The sequence below is a fragment of the Bufo bufo genome, chromosome 1 (genome assembly GCF_905171765.1).
Source record: "Bufo bufo chromosome 1, aBufBuf1.1, whole genome shotgun sequence".
Lineage (NCBI taxonomy): Eukaryota > Metazoa > Chordata > Amphibia > Anura > Bufonidae > Bufo > Bufo bufo.
This window is the reverse complement of record NC_053389.1, coordinates 56250950-56269759: the sequence shown is the minus strand read 5'-3', so window position 1 is coordinate 56269759 and position 18810 is coordinate 56250950. Positions and strand designations below refer to the sequence as shown.

The following is an 18810-nucleotide window of genomic DNA, read 5'->3' as shown; positions in this document are numbered from 1 at the left end:
TGTCCTTGTCCTCTTTGGTCCGGATGACATGGCGTCCCAGATTTCCAAAAAGAACTTCGAATCGTGACTCGTCTGACCACAGAACAGTCTTCCATTTTGCCACACTCCATTTTAAATGATATTTGGCCCAGTGAAAACGCCTGAGCTTGTGGATCTTGCTTAGAAATGGCTTCTTCTTTGCACTGTAGAGTTTCAGCTGGCAACGGCGGATGGCACGGTTGATTGTGTTCACTGACAATGGTTTCTGGAAGTATTCCTGAGCCCATTCTGTGATTTCCTTTACAGTAGCATTCCTGTTTGTGGTGCAGTGTCGTTTAAGGGCCCGGAGATCACGGGCATCCAGTATGGTTTTACGGCCTTGACCCTTACGCACAGAGATTGTTCCAGATTCTCTGAATCTTCGGATGATGTTATGTACAGTTGATGATGATAGATGCAAAGTCTTTGCAATTTTTCGCTGGGTAACACCTTTCTGATATTGCTCCACTATCTTTCTGCGCAACATTGTGGGAATTGGTGATCCTCTACCCATCTTGGCTTCTGAGAGACACTGCCACTCTGAGAAGCTCTTTTTATACCCAATCATGTTGCCAATTGACCTAATTAGTGTTAATTGGTCTTCCAGCTCTTCGTTATGCTCAAATTACATTTTTCCAGCCTCTTATTGCTACTTGTCCCAACTTTTTTGGGATTTGTTGACACCGTGAAAATTGGAATCAACGTATTTTTCCTTTAAAATGATACATTTACTCGGATTAAACGTTTGATCTGTCATCTACGTTCTATTACAAATAAAATATTGACATTTGCCATCTCCACATCATTGCATTCAGTTTTTATTCACAATTTGTTTAGTGTCCCAATTTTTTTGGAATCCGGTTTGTAGAACATGTCCTATTATTGTCCGCATTACGGACAAGGATAGGACTGTTCTATCAGGGGCCAGCTGTTTCGTTCCGCAAAATACGGAATGCACACGGACGTCATCCGTATTTTTTGCGGACCGCAAAATACATACGGTCGTGTGCATGAGGCCTAACAGGAATGTGGCCCCCCTCCCCCTCAGTCCTCAAAAAGTATAATAAAAGTAGAAAGTTTTATAGGGCAGAAAGTGGTGAGACAACTAGGAAACCTTCTCCACCTTTGTCAGAATGAATACTTCTCGAGCCCAGCCCCTTGTCTGGAGGTATGATGTTTGCTTCGGAGGTTTCAGCACGTTAGAGAGCAGTGCATTCCTGGCCCCTCCTTGCTAAGTGACATCAGGGACCTTTGTACTCCCCCTCCTCTCCTTCCGGACGTGCACTGACAGTCGAGTGTCTGGATGCACAGCGACACATCCACCTTGGAGTTAACCACCTGCTCTGCACCAGAGGGAATATATTTCTCTTTTTTTGGGTGGGATACTGCAGGACAGTATACGACGCTCGAGTCCAGGTACGTGAGGCATGTCACTTTTCATATTGCATGTGTGGAGGGGTTCTGGCCATAGCCTGCCTCACTGTATAATCCTGGGGGGCTCAGGTGTGGTGCTAGTTTACTTTTTGAGGTTCTTGTTAGCCTGGATAAATCGTGATCTGCTGATCTGTAGCTGATTATTCTCCAGCTCTTTTGTGTTTTGTAGATTTTTTGCTTTTTTTTTTTTTTTTTTTTTAAATTATGCACAGTACTTGTGATACTGGTTTTATGTGGATTTGAGCAATCTGTGGCTGCGACTCCTACACCTATTGGGATGAATCTGCCCATTCTGGAAGGAGCGGGCAACCATTTAACATGCACGGTGGCCTCCCGACTCTCCTTCAAAGCAGATCTCGGAGAATAGAAGTTTTGCTTCAACATGTCAGATCGTTTTGATCTCTGTAGACAATCTGCCACCAGAGGAGTCTGGCAGTCGCTGGTATTACTGGTGATCTGACCCAAGAGTGCAAGACTATGGAAGGAATAGCAGTCAGCTGAACATCTAATGTGTATTCTCCAGATGACGCTCCATTAAGGCAGATGACGGAGAGTAGACTGATTGGGCAGTTAGGTTTCAACACGTCAGATCATTTTGATCTCAAGAGACAATCTGCCAGCAGAGGAATCTGGTCCTGTAGAGCTGACCCAAGAGTGCAAGACTATGGAAGGAATAGCAGTCAGCCGAACATCTAATGTGTATGGTGGTCTCCAGATGACGGAGAGTAGACTGATTGGGCAGTTGGGTTTCAGCATGTCATATCATTTTGAATTTTGATGTCAGCAGACAATCTGCCACCAGAGGAGTCTGGTCCTGTAGAGCTGACACAAGATTGCAAGTGTGTGGAAGGAATAGCAGTCAGCCGAACATCTAGTGTCTGGCCGGCTTTAGACTTGGAGTGCCACAGGGGACCAGCAATGTACAGGGTGATATGATCAAAAATACACACGTTTAGCATATTGTGCATTTACGAAAATACATAATTTTTAATGTTAGTTATTATCATACAGTTATTTTCATATTCTTTAGTCTTTGGGTGGAGAAATGCAACGCTGAGCAGCTCTGCAGAGGGTTGCATGGCGAGAGGCTGGTCACTGTCTAGCTGCCCCTAGCAAGTAGCCATTAGGGCTTATTTACACAACCGTAAGTGTTCTGTAGTCTGCAAACTGCTGCTGCACGCCGCATCACGTGGGTCGTGTGCATGAAGCCTAGATGTCGCTACCACTTCTCCTGAAGCCTCTGGGAGTCTGGGGCTGAGGTCATGTAGGTGTACATGAAAGCATTACCAATACATTGGCATGAACATGTATCCTTGGTACATTTTGTAAAAAAAAAAAAAAAAGCGGTAAACTCAAAGAGCGCGACGTAGGAATGTTTAACTTGGCGGAGCGGTGATTTAATTATTTGATGGTAATAGATTACAGCTCTTTAACAAAATGCAGACAAAGGGGGCATTTATGAAGCCACAAATTGGATTGCCTCCTTACTGGTGAGCCGTCCCTTCCAGCGCTACACACTGGTTAATGGCTGTTGGACACGAGCTTTATTGCTATTTACCTACATGATGAAGACTGTAAAAGGAGGGTGAAACCAAGCGTACAGTGCTGGCTGTAAAATCAAGAAATACTGGTTTAGATATGAAGCGTGTTCATATAAGTGCTTGTCTGCTGCAGGAGTCATTGAGTGGAGTAAGTGTTGGTGCACGCGGTGGGGTTAGTCTGGATGCTATGGCAATGGATTGATTTGCTTTGCTCTTCGGTACGTCCTGGATACCACTCTGTCCTAGGACCAGGGTTACTAGGTCTTGGACACTTGGTCCTACCTCCAGGGTTAATCACTATTAGGATCCAAGAGGCTAGGGCAGGGATCAGCAACCTTCGGCACTCCAGATCCTGTGAAACTACAACCCCCAGCATGCAGACATGCTCAGCGGTTCTTCTAACTCCCATAGAAGTGAATGAAGCATGCTGGGAGTTGTAGTTTCAGAACACCTGGAGTGCCGGAGGTTGCAGATCCCTGGGCTAGGCCATAAGGGTACGACCACACGGATGCAGTTTTGGAATCCAAAACCAGGAGTAAATTTAAAAAAAGTCGTATTTGTACTTTATCCTTCCTCTCCTGTTATGATCCACCCCTGATTTTGGCTTCCAAAACTGCATCAGGAAACCTGACCGTGTGGCCGTACTCTAAACGTTTCCATACACCTTCAGTAGCTATCTGCCAAATGCTCATCCAGCCTTCCAGCACCCTTCCTTGTACACTCGCATGCTCAGTTTGGTCGAGTGTGCATGCGTTCTCAGTGGGAAATAAAGTATTGGGGCATGTTGAACACAGGCCAGACCTGTTCTATGACTAACCTGATGAAATTAGTGGTTTTGGCCAACGTTAGTCGAATATGTATGTCCAGCTTAAAGGGTTTTTTCCAGGACTTACTTATTGATGACCTATCCTTAGGATAGATCTTCAATATTGGATCGATAGGGCCTATTCACTTGAATGGGACCAGCTGCCATAAGCGGGCATAGCCACTCCAGATCGGATGGCGTTCTGGTGCCTGGTTCCTGCACTGTAGCTTGTAAAAACATGTGGTTGGTGGGGGGCCGGTAGATGGACCCTGTCCTATCTGAAATTGATGACCTCCTGGAAAATCCCTTTACAGGATTTGTATCATCTCATGCATTGGGGGCATATCGCTAGGATATGCCCCCAATGTCTGATAGGTGCTGGTATCACCTCTGGGACCCCCACCTATCTTTACAACGGAACCCACAAAGTGAAGGCGGGTGCACTGCGCATATGCAGCTGCCCTCTGTTCATGTCTATGGGACTGCCAAAAATAGCCAATCTGGCTCGGCTATTTCCATCAGCCCCATAGAAATGATTGAAGCGATGGGCGCGCTTGCGTGGTGCACTTCCCATTCCTTTCAATGGTACTTCCAAAAATAAAATAGCCAAGCACGCTTTTTGGCTATTTTCGGCACTCCCATAGAAATGAATCGATGGCGACCGCACAAGTGCGATGAGCCCTCCTTCACTTTGCGGACTCTGTCCTAAAGATAGGTGTGGGTCCCACCTCTGGGACCAGCACCTATCAGACATTGGGGGCATATCGCTAGGACAATGTATTAGATGACGCAACCCCTTAAAGTTAGAGTACCTCTACTTTAGAAGGTGGTCAATAGCCTCATAAAGAGACTCCTGAGTTTATCTTGCAGCCGTTGAGCCTGGTTTTACATGGGTGCTGACTGAGTCTGTTACTAGCCTTGGGAAATGTGTACGTTCTAGTTGATTTAACACTCCGAGATGAGGCTACACGTGCAGGGTGGGGCCGCGACTTTGTAGTTGAAAGATCATGGAGGCGTATGACAAAGGCGTCTTACCATTTTTTATACACACACAGCAGACATCTTTGCAATTTACTTCTAAAATGTGTATTAATATATTGATTTTAACGGTACACGGACAAACATACTCCGAACAAAAATGATTGTCTGCCCTTTTTTCAGTTTGTTGATTTTGGGTGAATGTGTAAATAGGCAAACTTGTGGTGGGTTTTTGGACAACCCCTTTAAAGGGAATCTGTCACAAGTGACCTCTCTATCCAGCTGTTTGCATAGACACATAGTTGATCCGAGTCTCCGTTCCTGAGTTCTGATACTTGATTGGTGCCGGCTCCAGTTCCAGGACTTCCACCTATCGGGAAAACGGGTAGTCCCCTTCCCCTCCTGCTTGCACTCCAGACCAAGCATCCTCTCATTCATGGCCACCTCTGCTGCTCACCTTACACCTTTCCGGAGTGCCATAGAGGAGTCAGGAGACCCCCATTCTGCCAAAATATGAGGTCTTTGAGATTTCTACGTAGTGCGCCATTAGTTCCTGCCTTGCACTACGCGCCCTTTCTCTTCTGTCTGATGGGATCATATGGTTGCGGGCCTCACAAAATGGCAATGCTGGCTGCAGGTTGTCCACCCTTGGATTACATGGAGGTACCTGTCCACACAGTATGGCTCTGTAGGCCAAGACGTCAGCTCATCAACCACATTGTCATAACGATGTGGTCCTTCATGACCCCTGCCTGATTGCGTGTGACAACTTCCAGTATAAGTATCTGTGTGTTCTCCTCTTTATTGAAAACATTATGGAAGACAATGAGCGACCTTCATGTGGCTAAGCCCAGGAACCCAGTAGCCGATGCACCTAAAAATGAGTTTTTTACTGCTAATCCCTTTAAAAAATGAAATTGGCTCCTTGAAGAAGTGTAACCAGGCCCTTCTGTCCAGGATGGACCGCAGGTGGAGTACAAAGCAGCTCACTTTCTCCACACATGCGATAACAAACACGTTCCAGTCTATTGAACTTGTCACAAAGCTCCTCTGCTTACTTATGGTGGTACCAGCACAATGGAGCAAGTTACAATATGCCCATGCTGGTGTGTGAAGTCTTGGGAAAAAAAATCTTGCTCGTTGGACTAGATTTGTGTGAACATGTTTTAGGAAAGGAGTAATGAGATCTGAATCCAAGCAAGCTGAGATTTGTTGTTTTACCACAGAGAACTTTCTCATTTTAATGAATATCACCATGATAGGTCACTTTGGACCTGATGAAGAGGACTGTCCATTGTCCCCTGAATAAAAATCAAAGTGTGAAATCCGCTGTAGATCTCTTGGGCCTCATTCACATCTCCATTTGGAAATCCAGCAGGCTGTTCTGGCACAGAGCAGCCTACTGGATCCTCTACTTCAGGGATGCCCAACCTGCGACCCTCCAGCTGTTGCAAAACTACAACTCCCAGCATGACTTGACAGCCTACAACTATTAGGGCATGCTGGAAGTTGTAGTTTTGCAACAGCTGGAGGGTCACAGGTTGAGTATCCCTGCTCTACTTCATTGCTGGATCCTCTTCTTCACAACTGGATTTCCATTGACTGCAATAAGGTCTGACGGCGATCTGGCCGATTTCCAGCATAAATGGTGGGTTTCGGTTGGACAAAAACCGTTGCATGCAGCCGGATCTCCAAAACGGAGATGTGAACGGGACCCGAGACTGTCCCTTAGAGTTCTATCATACCACAGGTCCACACGTGTGGTCAGCTGCACGGTTTCCTTGTGGAAACCGAAGCAAGAAGTGACATGTCCATTCTTTTTTTTTTTTCCACGTGGTGGATTTTAGATACGCACTCGAAAAATGCTACTTCACATGTGCTATGGCAAGGACTCCCGAGTAAATCAGCCTTTTTTTAATCCTAATTTTGTCAGGAAAAATACTTGTATTTACGCCATAGCGGTACCAATGAAACTGTGACCTCATCCTGCAAAAACAAGCCCTAACACAGGTCCATTGGTAGAAAAATAAAAAAGTTATGGCGACACAAAAGCAATAAAAAAATAAAATAAATTATTATGCAAAAGTAGTAACAAGATAAAAAAATTAGTATCATCAGTACTGATCTGCAGAATAAAATTAGAATAGTGAGAGCTGTAAAATTTAACCCACAAAGCAAAACCCAAAAAATTTAGAAGTTGCTGTTTTTTATTTTTTTATTTTTTTTATTTATCATTCCTTTATCAGCTGAATCTAATGCTGCTGGTCCCATCTCGATACGTGCCCGCAATGTGGAGAAATCGGCTTTTTAATAATTTGCTAATTAGCCCCTTGATACAATGAGGGTGTCGCTATTGTACCTCGTTGCACCCAGAGGTTCCTCTCTTAAAAGACTAAAATCTAACCTGTGTGTAGCCGGATTCTGCAGTTATGGGACACTTTCTTCCAGCTGCGTCTTCTTTCTGCTAACTACAGACAGCAGGAGAGAGGGTCGATAGAAGGGAATAAAACGTGACTGCATCAGACTACACAGGGTTTATTTGTAGTCTGTTACCATGGAGACTCGTAAGTCTTGTAGATGCAACATATAAAGTGAATCGAGACTTAATGCAGAGTTGAGTCATATTTTTAGCTGCATAGGGACAATAAAAGAATAGTCTGTGAAGACTAACAGCCTGTAAATCCTTCGCCGCTCTAGTGCCACTGCTTCTGTGGTCCCCACCACTCTTTGTGAACTTTGCTGCAGTGATGACGTGCTGTACATCCATCTGGCTGCTGCAGCCAATCACTGGTTTCAGCAGTGGTGCTTGTATTTGTGGCATCAACCCATTGAGGACAGTGATTGGCTGCAGTAATCACGTGGTATGCTACAAGAGAAGTGAACAAGGATCGGCAAGGACCATCACAGCGTTAACACTGATTCATTTGTAATGGTCATTTAAATTTTTTTTTATTTTAGCACATTTCCTGTTTTTTAATCCCAGAAAAACTTTTTAAATGATGATATTCTGTCTGCCATCAGCCACCACTCCTGTATTTGACTAGGGCTACAACAGTTGCACAACATAAGATTGTATTGTCGCCTAATCATAATGAATGTGCAGTTTACTGTGACTTGCCATACGACAGCCTTCAGAAATCTCAACTTGCTGGACTTTGTTATGACCACATTCCCGTTGCTTTGGATGGGCAATGTGTCATACTTAATTTCCCCTGCGGGGGCACTGCAGGGTAATGGAGTATGTACTGCCAGGTTTCCCCTCAGATTACAGGTGAATCCTGGAGGTCCTAGTTGAGGGATACTTTGTGATCGGTTTATTGTGATTGTCCAAAATGGAGAACTCCTTTTAGTTTGGACCGCACATGGCACCTAGAAGAACCTATAGATTAATGTATGTCCTTATAGTCGTCTACGTTATGGGATTTGCTGTAAACTGTGATAATTGTACCACAGAATGAAAGTGAAGAATAAAATACAACTAAGCGTTATATTCTAGAATTGCAGTGAAACTCTCATCCATGAGTAAATCTCACACCAGATGCCTCCATGAGGTGTGGCAGTAATTGGTTGTGGAAAGAGGCTTAGCATTTGTGAACATCAAAGGAAGGAGAAAGGCATCTCTTGATGTTCTCAAGCTATGTGGAAGAAAGGTCTATTCCAAGCAAGTTTTATCTTCTCACTGGAAAAAAATGCATCTCAAGTAGGTTTTATTCCAGTCCTTTCACAATGACGTTAGTAGTTCCAAACAGAACAATCTGCCGGACGTTGCCAGAATGGCCGCTGGCCCTATTGACTATAATGGGGGTCCGGTGGAGATCCTGCCACTACCCGGCAAATTTGCTGGGATTCGACTGGACGAAAAACACACTGCGCAGCGGTTTTTGTCTGGCCGAATCCAGGCATAAAGGGGTTGTACACCTTTTTGGGGGGAAATGGGTTAGCAACTCCCCCACCCCCCTTGTGCACAGAACTGCGAAGAGAAGCATATTTACCTCCTTCCCAATGCTGGCTGTCCCACGTCCATCTGAAATAAGCTGTAAAGTCATGGCCACTAGGGGTCTCTCTTCCAGCTAAGTTGCAGTCCACTGCCTGTTGTCAGGCATGATCTGTCCCTGGTAACTGAGACAGAAGACGGCTGGGAGGAAGTAGTCGTGTCAGAGCTAGCTGAGATCCTTAGCCTGATAAAAGAACTGCTTCTGAACCTTACGGGGGCCTCCAGCCTTATCTGTTCTGTAAGCTCTGGAGCTGAAAATAAACATAGTGGGAAGTCAAAGGCAAAGGATATCACAGCAGTACAATGCTGGCAGAATGGAAATGCCCCCTGCTTCTGAGTGAAATGCATCTTGCTGTGCAGCTTAAACAGGGAATAATATGACTGGGGAAAAAAACATTAGGGCAGCCCAAACATAACTGTTCCTTCACAGTTATGATTGTACAAAAAAGCACAGTCATTATGCAAACTTTTTATGAAAACTCAGGTACGCTTTAAGACATGAAGAAAATGCATGCCCTCCTCCCATGTCACAAACCAGGTTGTTTTTCTTATAGGCACACCTTTGTCTTGTCTGTTGTGTCAGTAAAGAATTGGCACCACACCCTTGACTTGATCACTGTCCTGGCTTCACTGTAATGTACTTCCGTTCAGTCACCGATTAGATTGACACTGAAAATGTGACTTGCTTTGGAGGTTTTGAAGATGTTCGAGACCTCTCCTTAGTAACTAGGTTTGCAGATACAGAAATGTCCTAATCTGAGTAAGGCATTAACCATATCAGAAGTAACTATAGAATAGCAGCCAAGACTCTGATTAGGTTCCAGACTAGTGGTGACCAACCTGTGGTCCTCCAGCCAAAATGCTGGGAGTTGTTGCTTGTCAACAACAGGAAGTTCACAGAGAGGACACTACCGTTCCTGGCTGCCTTGTTGGCTTCAATGGTGTCTTATATGAACAAATCTTTTTACTTGATTTAGGCTTCTTAGATTGTTTGCTTGTAACAAGCGCCGATTAGCGATATGCAAGCTGGTCGCCACAATTTGTATTACTTCCATTTAAAGGGGTTGGCCACTTTCCAGTTGTTGTTAACCAATGTGATGATTATATTTGTATTTGTGGGTATTCTGTGCCATTTTCTGTATTTCACAAGGTATTCTCCCTTGTTTGCTAAGTCTTATGTGCTGTCTGTCCACAGGTCCTGTCTATAAAATGGCTGCTGACGGAGAGTCATGTGACCAGGCAGATCATCTCCATGTGACTCTCCTCCATTCAAAGGCACTGCACCCGCCATCCGCACTTGCACTGCCTTAGTATGGAGGAGGCTGAATGATGTCTGGTCACATGAGCCTCCATCAGCGGCCATCTTATGGACAGGACCTCCATGAGGACAGCACAGAAGATTTGCCTACCATGAGGGCATGGCTTATTAAATTTAGCAAACGGCACAGAATTTCTCACTAAATTCAATGTAGTCATCTTACATACACATTGGTCACAGATAGCCAGAACGTGGCCAACCCCTTTTAAATGGTTCACTGAAGGGAAGAATAAGTCCTTATTCATACTCACTACTTTCACATACTTTACATTATTTCGGCAGCACATTCCCATAGAATAAAGGCAGTTGTGCTACCAACACATTTTTTTTTTCCGCCACATAAAAGATGTGATGGGTGGACTGTTTGCATGAGGCAGTGATCGTTCAGCCGATCGTTAGCCTGTGTAACTGACACTTTACTCAAGGAAAGGAGAAGACATGGAGCTGAGGGTTTGATGTGAGGATCTATTTCTTTTAGGTCACACCCTTGTACTTTTACAGCCGTTCATAGCGTTAGTCCTTGACTTTGCTGGATAATTGCTGCCAAGGCGTCTTACACTGTCATATTTTAGAGGGTGTTTATTGCACGCTTCGGCTTGGCTATATTGACAGTATTAACTGTACATTTTTAAAGTGGTTTTCCAATAGTTTAATATTGATGGCCTAGCTATATCTGATCGGTGGGGGTCCTGGCACCACCATTGATCAGCTGTTTGAAAAGGCCATGGTGCTTAGGTGAGCGCTGCGGCCTCTTCCTAGGCCAGTGTTCATGGGTGACATGGTCTAAGGCAGGGGTGCTCAACCTAAGGCTAAGAGGCCACATGCGACCCTCGATATCATTATGTGCGGCCCCCCCAACCATCTGGTGACAGACCTGTATGTCTGTCGTGTGGCTGCTCACATGCATTTTTTTTATGCATTCTCCCATTAGATGGGAGTCCTGGAGGTGTAACCAGACATGTACAGTATTTCAGTTGGTAATACCATTTTAGCTTTTATTTTCCCGGGCTGCAATACCGAGCCCAGCCACTATACAATGTATGGCGCTGTGCTTGGTGAGCCGTGAGCACTCACTAGAGTGCCGAGGCCTCTTCAATCATTGATCCTAATAATGATCCTTCATCCCCGATCACCGCATGTAAAATGAGCGGGCACTGATTAGGAATGATCGTTCATATGCTCATTTGTTCCCGATCATCCCCCAATGTAAATAGGCCCTTGTTTATAGCACCATATGGCCACTGAAAGTTTACTACTCATTACATATTATTGTATCCCAAGGAAAGAAGAAAGTTGTTGTGAATCATCTTGTGATTCACTTTCTTCTCCTTGCCTTGTTACCTGCTTCTCAAACTCTACCTAGGAGCTCTGGTTACATGGACGTATTAAAGGGAATGTCCATTCACTAATAGATGCACCTGTCCAGTGATGTATTTCCATGACTTTTTGATATTCATATAACCTTTGTTATCTAAGGGTTAATAATAGCAGTGGGTGGGTATTTATAGCGGAGTACGCATGCTGGACAAAGGGGGCGTGCCCCCGAGACGTAGCTGCATGCACACTTGGTGTGGGACCTCCTCCGTAACCATAGCCTCTGATGGTATTTGCAGACCAAGGGGGAGATTCATAATTTCGCTTGCGCCTGAAAAGTGGGGTTAAAAAGTCGCAGGTGCAACTTTAAAAAAAAAAATAATTGTCGCATCTTTCCGCCACTTTCCCTAAAGGGTTCGTGGTAAGCGGCTCCGACAAAGTTATCTTCATTTACGCCAGTTTTCTGCCACAAATGAAGCCGGAAATCTACGGCATCTCTGAGTTGTTGTAGAGAACTGTTTAGGCGCACGGACTGGACTGTCATAGGCACAAGCCTCGTCATAAATTGAACGCTTCCTCCGGCGGTGCAGGGGATATCCAGACAGGCGCAGAAAGTGGTTTTATGGACTATTCTAGGACCATTGCGATGTGAATTTCAAACATTGTAACTGGATAAAGTTTTTGAATATAAATAGTTATAATATTTATAATAAGTAATAATTAATAATAATTATATGAATATATATAATGTGTTACTGGTGCATTTTTTTTGTATAATGTTTCATCAGAAAATCGCCTGTTTAAATCTCGTTTTTATGTTATGCGTATTTTTTATAGCGGCTGTGCTTGGTATTGCAGTCCAGGCCCAGTCACTTCAATGGGGCTGAGCTGCGCCGAGGTCACGTGACCGATGAAGGTGACGTCACTGGCCTAGGAAGTGCACCGGAACGCTGCAGCCACTGATCGGCTTTGTTGCCAGGAGTTGCCCCCCCCCCCCACCAATCGGATATCGATGACCTATCCTGAGTATAGGCCATCAGTATCAAAATTTCGGACCACCCCATTAAGCCAAAACGGATCCTATGGGGTCATTTCTGGCATCCGGCTCTACGTCAACACCCCAGAAGTTCCCCTTTCACAGGACTGAAGAACATTGCGTGCAGTCCCACGCTATCCGGCTGTGGCGAACAAAACGTCATCAGTTGTGTTAATAGATGTGAACCCACACGTCCCATCGAGCGCTGCTCCTTCGGTGACAAGTAACAGAAAAGAACCAAAAATGTTGAGCATTTGCTGGACAGACAAATGTAGTATGTGTGTCCCTGGAATGAGCCGGGAGGTGCAGAATTGTTTGACTAAGCTGCAGAGCAGCGAGCAAGGCCAAAGCAAGTAAACAGACTGGCAGCCGGCCCATTGTTCTGGGGGTTGGATTGTAAAGCTCCAGTCGTTGGCCGGCATGCCAGGCTGACCCGTCAGCTCTGTATCATTCTTTGTTCCTTTGTAAACCCGCTCTCCTTCGCGTTATTTTTACAGACAATGGACTCTTCATAGCATATTCCATCGGGCATCATTAAAGTAACGCACTTTGTGCATTTTGGCTTTTGTACGATTAATGAAATTACTAGTGGGAATAAATAGTTGGGGGATGCTGCACTGATCTGAAGGGTATTCTCCGGGAAATAAAAACTTTACTGGTGGGGAATGAATACGGCTGCCATGAAATTACTGTACTCCCTTTGTTTTACCTCCGCCACAATGGGAGCTGCAAAAAGAGGCTTCATTCAGATGCTAATGTGGTGGTAAATCACGGCCCGCCGCAGATGACCTTTCACAATCCTGGAGGATTTATTGAGAAAATTTTAACTTTTTTTTGAAGGGGGGGAGTTGTCATCTCAAAGAGGTTTCAAAGCCAAAACTGATACAGTATATTAATAAAGATAGGCACCTTTATTACTGTGGTCATATAACTTAAAGAAGAACTCCCACTAAAATTTGTATTCTCTGACCTGTTAGAACGGTACATGATGTAAATTGTAGTGAAGGTAATTTTTTTTTTTTTTACCGGTGACTATTTGTGATTTATAACCTCCCTTCTGATCCTCAGCTGTGTTATCTGACCAACATTGTGACTATTCTTATGTGCGGACAGGAAGCCAGTTTCTCTATTCATTCCTTTGAGACGGACATTGAGGCTCCCATAGGAATATATAAAGAAGTAACTAACATGACACAGCTGAGGATCAGAAGTGAGGTTATAAATCACAAATAGTCACCCGAAAGAAAACTACCTTCACTACAATTTACATCATGTACTATTCTAACTAGTCACAGAATAATTTTTTTGGTGTGAGTCCATCTTTAAAGGGGTTGTGTCACGTTTTGGAGTTATCTCCTATCCACAACCGATTGCTGCCATTTGACCGATCCCAAGAACAGGGTTCCCGTTTCCTTGATCTGATGGAGCAGCAGGTCGATGCATGCGGGACCTCCGGAAATGGCAGTGCTTAGCTGTTTCTGGGGATCCCATAGACAATGAATGGTGAAGCAGGGGGCTCTCTTGACCTGCTGCTCAATCAGATTGAGGGAACGGAAACCCCATTCTCGGGATCTGACCACTGAGACCCCCACCGATCAGTTAGTTATCCCTTATCCTGTGGATCCCTTTATCCTTCATGCAAAACTGCATTACAGAGGACAACCTCTGTAAAGCCTACGATCGGCTGATTGGCGCGGTGTCTCTAGGCCTATATGAAACAGGGTTGTCGTCGTGAAATGACCCCTTTCATGATGCGGAACTGAGAATAGTTTTAAATCAACTTTTTGTTGGCCCGAATCGGTTCTGACCGGGCAGTGATACTTTCAGGTGACCTCAAGAAGCCAAACGGTCTGTAATCAGCAAACGTCAGTGCACATCCTGCCGCTTGACCCTCGGGTTGAGCAACCAGGTCTGATTTAGCATTACCAGCCTTTAGAGAAGCCGGGGGGGGGGGGGGGGGGGGGGGGAGGAGTATAAATACTGCAAAGCTGGAAAAATACCCACAAACATCTCGACTATGTGACATATTTGCAAAGTTTAAAGAATGTGCTCACCCTATGTGATGCTATGATTTTATGCAGCACGTCGACCCTTCATGACCCGTATATACTATAATTCTGGTCTATATGCCTTTTATAAAAATGTTTGCTGGTTTCAGAATTGCCCCCCAAGTTTTTATTGATGTCTCAATGGCACCAGTTATCATCATAGACGGTCTGTGTGACTGTGAAGAAAGTTGTACTTGTTAACGCCCTTTTACAGGGGCCCGCGGATTGGAACAATTCCTGGGAAGGAGAGTTCCCAGGAACGCTCGGTCCGGATATTTGCCCCATGTAAATTGAGCCGCCGATTACCTGACAAATGAGCAGGCTGGAACGCACTTAAAGGGGTTGCACAGCCTTGGACGTGACAACCAACCCCTGCCCCTGAACATAAAAAAACAGTCACCTCTCAGCAATCCCGGTGCTGCTCCGTTCTCGGCCGCTACCAGTCCCCGCAGGACCAGGAAGTGGCTTGGTCCTGCGACCGCTGCCGCCAATGGGAATGGAGCATCGGCGGGACCGTGGACAGGTGAGTGGGGTTTTTCATGTTCAGGGGCAACGGTCCTGGCAACCCCTGTAAGATAACTGATGGCCGAATGTATGTTTGGTCCACAGCTATGACCCCTATACTCATGCATGCTCAACCCAGCCGAGTGTGCATGTGTTGTCAGTAGGAAGAGGGGAGGAAGCCACTGCCGGACTATTAGGGCAGCAACTTATCTCGAATGTGCTTTTACTTTATCTGTCATCGGGGGAGAAGCAAGAGGCCCCATCCATATTAGATGGTCGGCCGAACCCCCCCCAAAATCGGGAGGGTTTGGTCTAGGCCTTAATTCTTAATAAGGGCTCATGCACACGGCCGTTGTCGTTTTTGCGGTCCACAAATTGCGAATCTGCAAAACGCGGATACCGGCCATGTGTGCATGCCCTCTGTAGAACTTCTATCCTTGTCCGTAACCAGATTAGGACAGGTTTTATTTTTTTGCGTGTCCGTGGAATGGCCACGGTGTGCTGTCCACATCTTTTGCGACCCCATTGAAGTGAATATGTCCGCATCCGACCCACAAAAAATGCGAATTGGATGCGGAGATAAACAGTCGTGTAAGAAAATAAATTTAGTCAGCTGTGAATCTGCCCCTCCCTGCAAAGCAAGCTCCACTGATGTGCGCACGCAAGGTGCTGAATATTTGCATTCCTCAGTGCGGAGGACATGACTTTCCAATACAGGCATGTGTGCTATGTCTGCATCTTTCTGTTCTATTCTTCTCTACGTTTTTCAAAGCGGCACCTGGATCTGAATACTTTTGTAACTGCAGGTAAGTAAAGTGGTTTTCCAGGCTCCTGATCAGTGATGGCCAGCAGGTCTAAAACAAATGCGGTCACCGGGAGCAGGCAGTTCCAAGAACAGCCTGATGAAGGCCCCCGGCGGATGTTCTCGGAACTGCCTGCTCCCGCTGACCGCATTTATTTCAGACCGGCTCGCGGCGCAGGCACAGGTAAGGGCTTACCTGTGCCCCGCCGGACTTGTGAGTTAAGATGGCCATCACTGCTCCTGATATTAATGATCTTCAGAAAAGGGCAATAATATCAGATCGGCGAGGGCCCGACACCCCGCACCCCCCCCCCCCCACGGATCAGCTGTGCCCTGCAGCCTCTAGAGATGGAACTAGGACTTTGAATGGAACAAAGCATAGCGGTCGTGCTAGGTTACTGCAGCTCCTGTTGAAGTGAATGGGAACTGAGCAGCAGTACCTCGGCACAACCACTACACTTTCAACTAGGACATCAATATCAGGAGCCTGGACAATCCCTTTAAGATGTAGTATAGTCACAAAGTTATTCAATAAAATGTATCTGTATGGCGCCACCAGCTGGTTGTTCTTTTCCTTATTTCTATGTCCACCTCACTGGGGAGGTCGCACATGCTCGGCTCCCTCCTGCAATGGTCAACACCCCAATCTACTGTTAGAAGCTGCAGCAGAAAAGATGCCCCTTCTGATCTGTGACAGGGGGAGAACTGCAGCAGAAAGGACATTCCCCCCCCCCCCCGAGCCGTGATAAGGAAAGAGTTGTTGCAAAAAGGACATGACATGTGAACGGTGGCAGGGGAGAACTACAGCAGAAAGGACACGTCTCCTGAGCTGTGACAAGGGAGAGAGCTGCAGCAGAAAGGACACGTCTCCTGAGCTGTGACAAGGGAGAGAGCTGCAGCAGAAAGGACGTGTTCCCTGAGCTGTGATAGGGAGAGAGCTGCAGCAGAAAGGACACACCCCTGAGATGCTAGCTTGAAATACATCTAGCAAATCAAGATGCTCCCATTCTTTGCTAGGGATCACCTGTGTTCATACTAATCTGTGACCTGGAAAGGGGGTTTGGTACCTTGTTCTCAGCCCTAGTAGTAGTGAGGTTGGACTCCCAACATATCTGAATGATGGGTCAGAAAAAACAAAAATACACAACATATAAATGACACATATACGAAACAAAATGGATACACAATGATCCGTACATCACGTCAGTATACATGTGAATGAGGCTTAAAGGTGACTGTTCACATTGAACACGGATCTGAGCTACAGGCAGCACGTTATAGAGCAGGAGGAGCTGAGCAGATGGATATATAGTTTAATCGGGAGATATTCAGTTAAACTTGTATTACATTTATTTAATTCTCTGTTCATTCTATCCTTAGGAGTCCAGTGGGCGGTCCTATTCAGTGAATAACGCCCACTGGACTCTTAAGCATGGAGCAAGGAATGAAATTAATACATTACAAGTTAAAATGAATCTTTTCCGACAAATCTATATATCGGTCTGCTCAGCTCCTCCTGCTCTATAACCTGCTGTCTACAGACCAGACACCACGCTCTAAGTGTGTCATTCTACATTTTCTCAGAAATTTACTGCATTTTTCTCTCCTCTGATCGACCATTATACTTTCTGTATATGATGTAGTCGAAACTGATTTTGAACTTTCCTCAGAGATATCGAAAGCAAATGTAACGACACCATACTGAGTAATCATTAATCCTCCGTACCTTTTATGGCCTGGACAGTGTTCAGGTATGTGGATTACAGGGCGGTATAGTCTTTTACTCTTCCTGAGAGGTGTCTGAACACAATGTTAGACCGCAGGTGTAGAGTTGGGCAATGTGTGGGTGATGGACGTGTCAGAAGTGCAGATATGGCCAGACATTAAAGTGCCTAGCAGTCATACGTTTGATGTGGATCCACCCATAGGTATATTAGATTACATTAAAGGGAACCTGTCAGCACATTTTTCACCGCTATAGTGCACTAAAGCCTTCTACCGGAAAGCAATAGGCTTAGACTGATTGGCAAAAAAAATACTGCACCAAGAAGTTGTTGTTGAAATTAATATTTCACTGTGTGATGTAATGATGACATATGGAAGTGATTACTATATTAGAGGAAAGAAGTTTATTAGGAAATCTGTACAATGGAAAGGAGGCTCTTAGGACCCTGTGGGCGCCTCTAGCCTGGATACAAGATGAGACACGGCCTCTAGCCTGGATACGAGATGAGACACGGCCTCTAGCCTGGATACAAGATGAGACACGGCCTTTATCCTGGATACAAGATGAGACACGGCCTTTATCCTGGATACAAGATGAGACACGGCCTTTATCCTGGATACAAGATGAGACACGGCCTCTAGCCTGGATACAAGATGAGATACGGCCTCTAGCCTGGATACAAGATGAGACACGGCCTCTAGCCTGGATACAAGATGAGACACGGCCTCTAGCCTGGATACAAGATGAGATACGGCCTCTAGCCTGGATACAAGATGAGACACGGCCTCTAGCCTGGATACAAGATGAGACACGGCCTCTATCCTGGATACAAGATGAGACACGGCCTCTGGCCTGGATACAAGATGAGACACAGCCTCTAGCCTGGATACAAGATGAGACACGGCCTCTAGCCTGGATACAAGATGAGATACGGCCTCTAGCCTGGATACAAGATGAGATACGGCCTCTAGCCTGGATACAAGATGAGATACAGCCTCTAGCCTGGATACAAGATGAGATACGGCCTCTAGCCTGGATACAAGATGAGATACGGCCTCTAGCCTGGATACAAGATGAGATACGGCCTCTAGCCTGGATACGAGATGAGATACGGCCTCTAGCCTGGATACAAGATGAGATACGGCCTCTAGCCTGGATACAAGATGAGATACGGCCTCTAGCCTGGATACAAGATGAGATACAGCCTCTAGCCTGGATACAAGATGAGATACGGCCTCTAGCCTGGATACAAGATGAGATACGGCCTCTAGCCTGGATACAAGATGAGATAC

The 18810-nt window shown here is 45.5% G+C and overlaps 1 protein-coding gene across 3 annotated transcripts in view; it reads left to right on the top strand.

Annotated features, from left to right (window-relative positions):
- LOC120995361 (myosin-10-like) overlaps positions 1 to 18810 on the top strand; it is a 139025-nt gene that overhangs the window by 46039 nt on the left and 74176 nt on the right. The window contains exon 1 of one of the 3 annotated variants that reach the window (XM_040424512.1): positions 1282 to 1434. The exons of 1 other annotated variant lie outside the window; for it this stretch is intronic. The gene's annotated coding sequence lies outside the window, so the exon portion shown is untranslated. Of the gene's footprint in view, positions 1 to 1281; positions 1444 to 18810 lie in introns of those variants that run through there. One more of the 3 variants, XM_040424525.1, reaches the window with a different exon arrangement.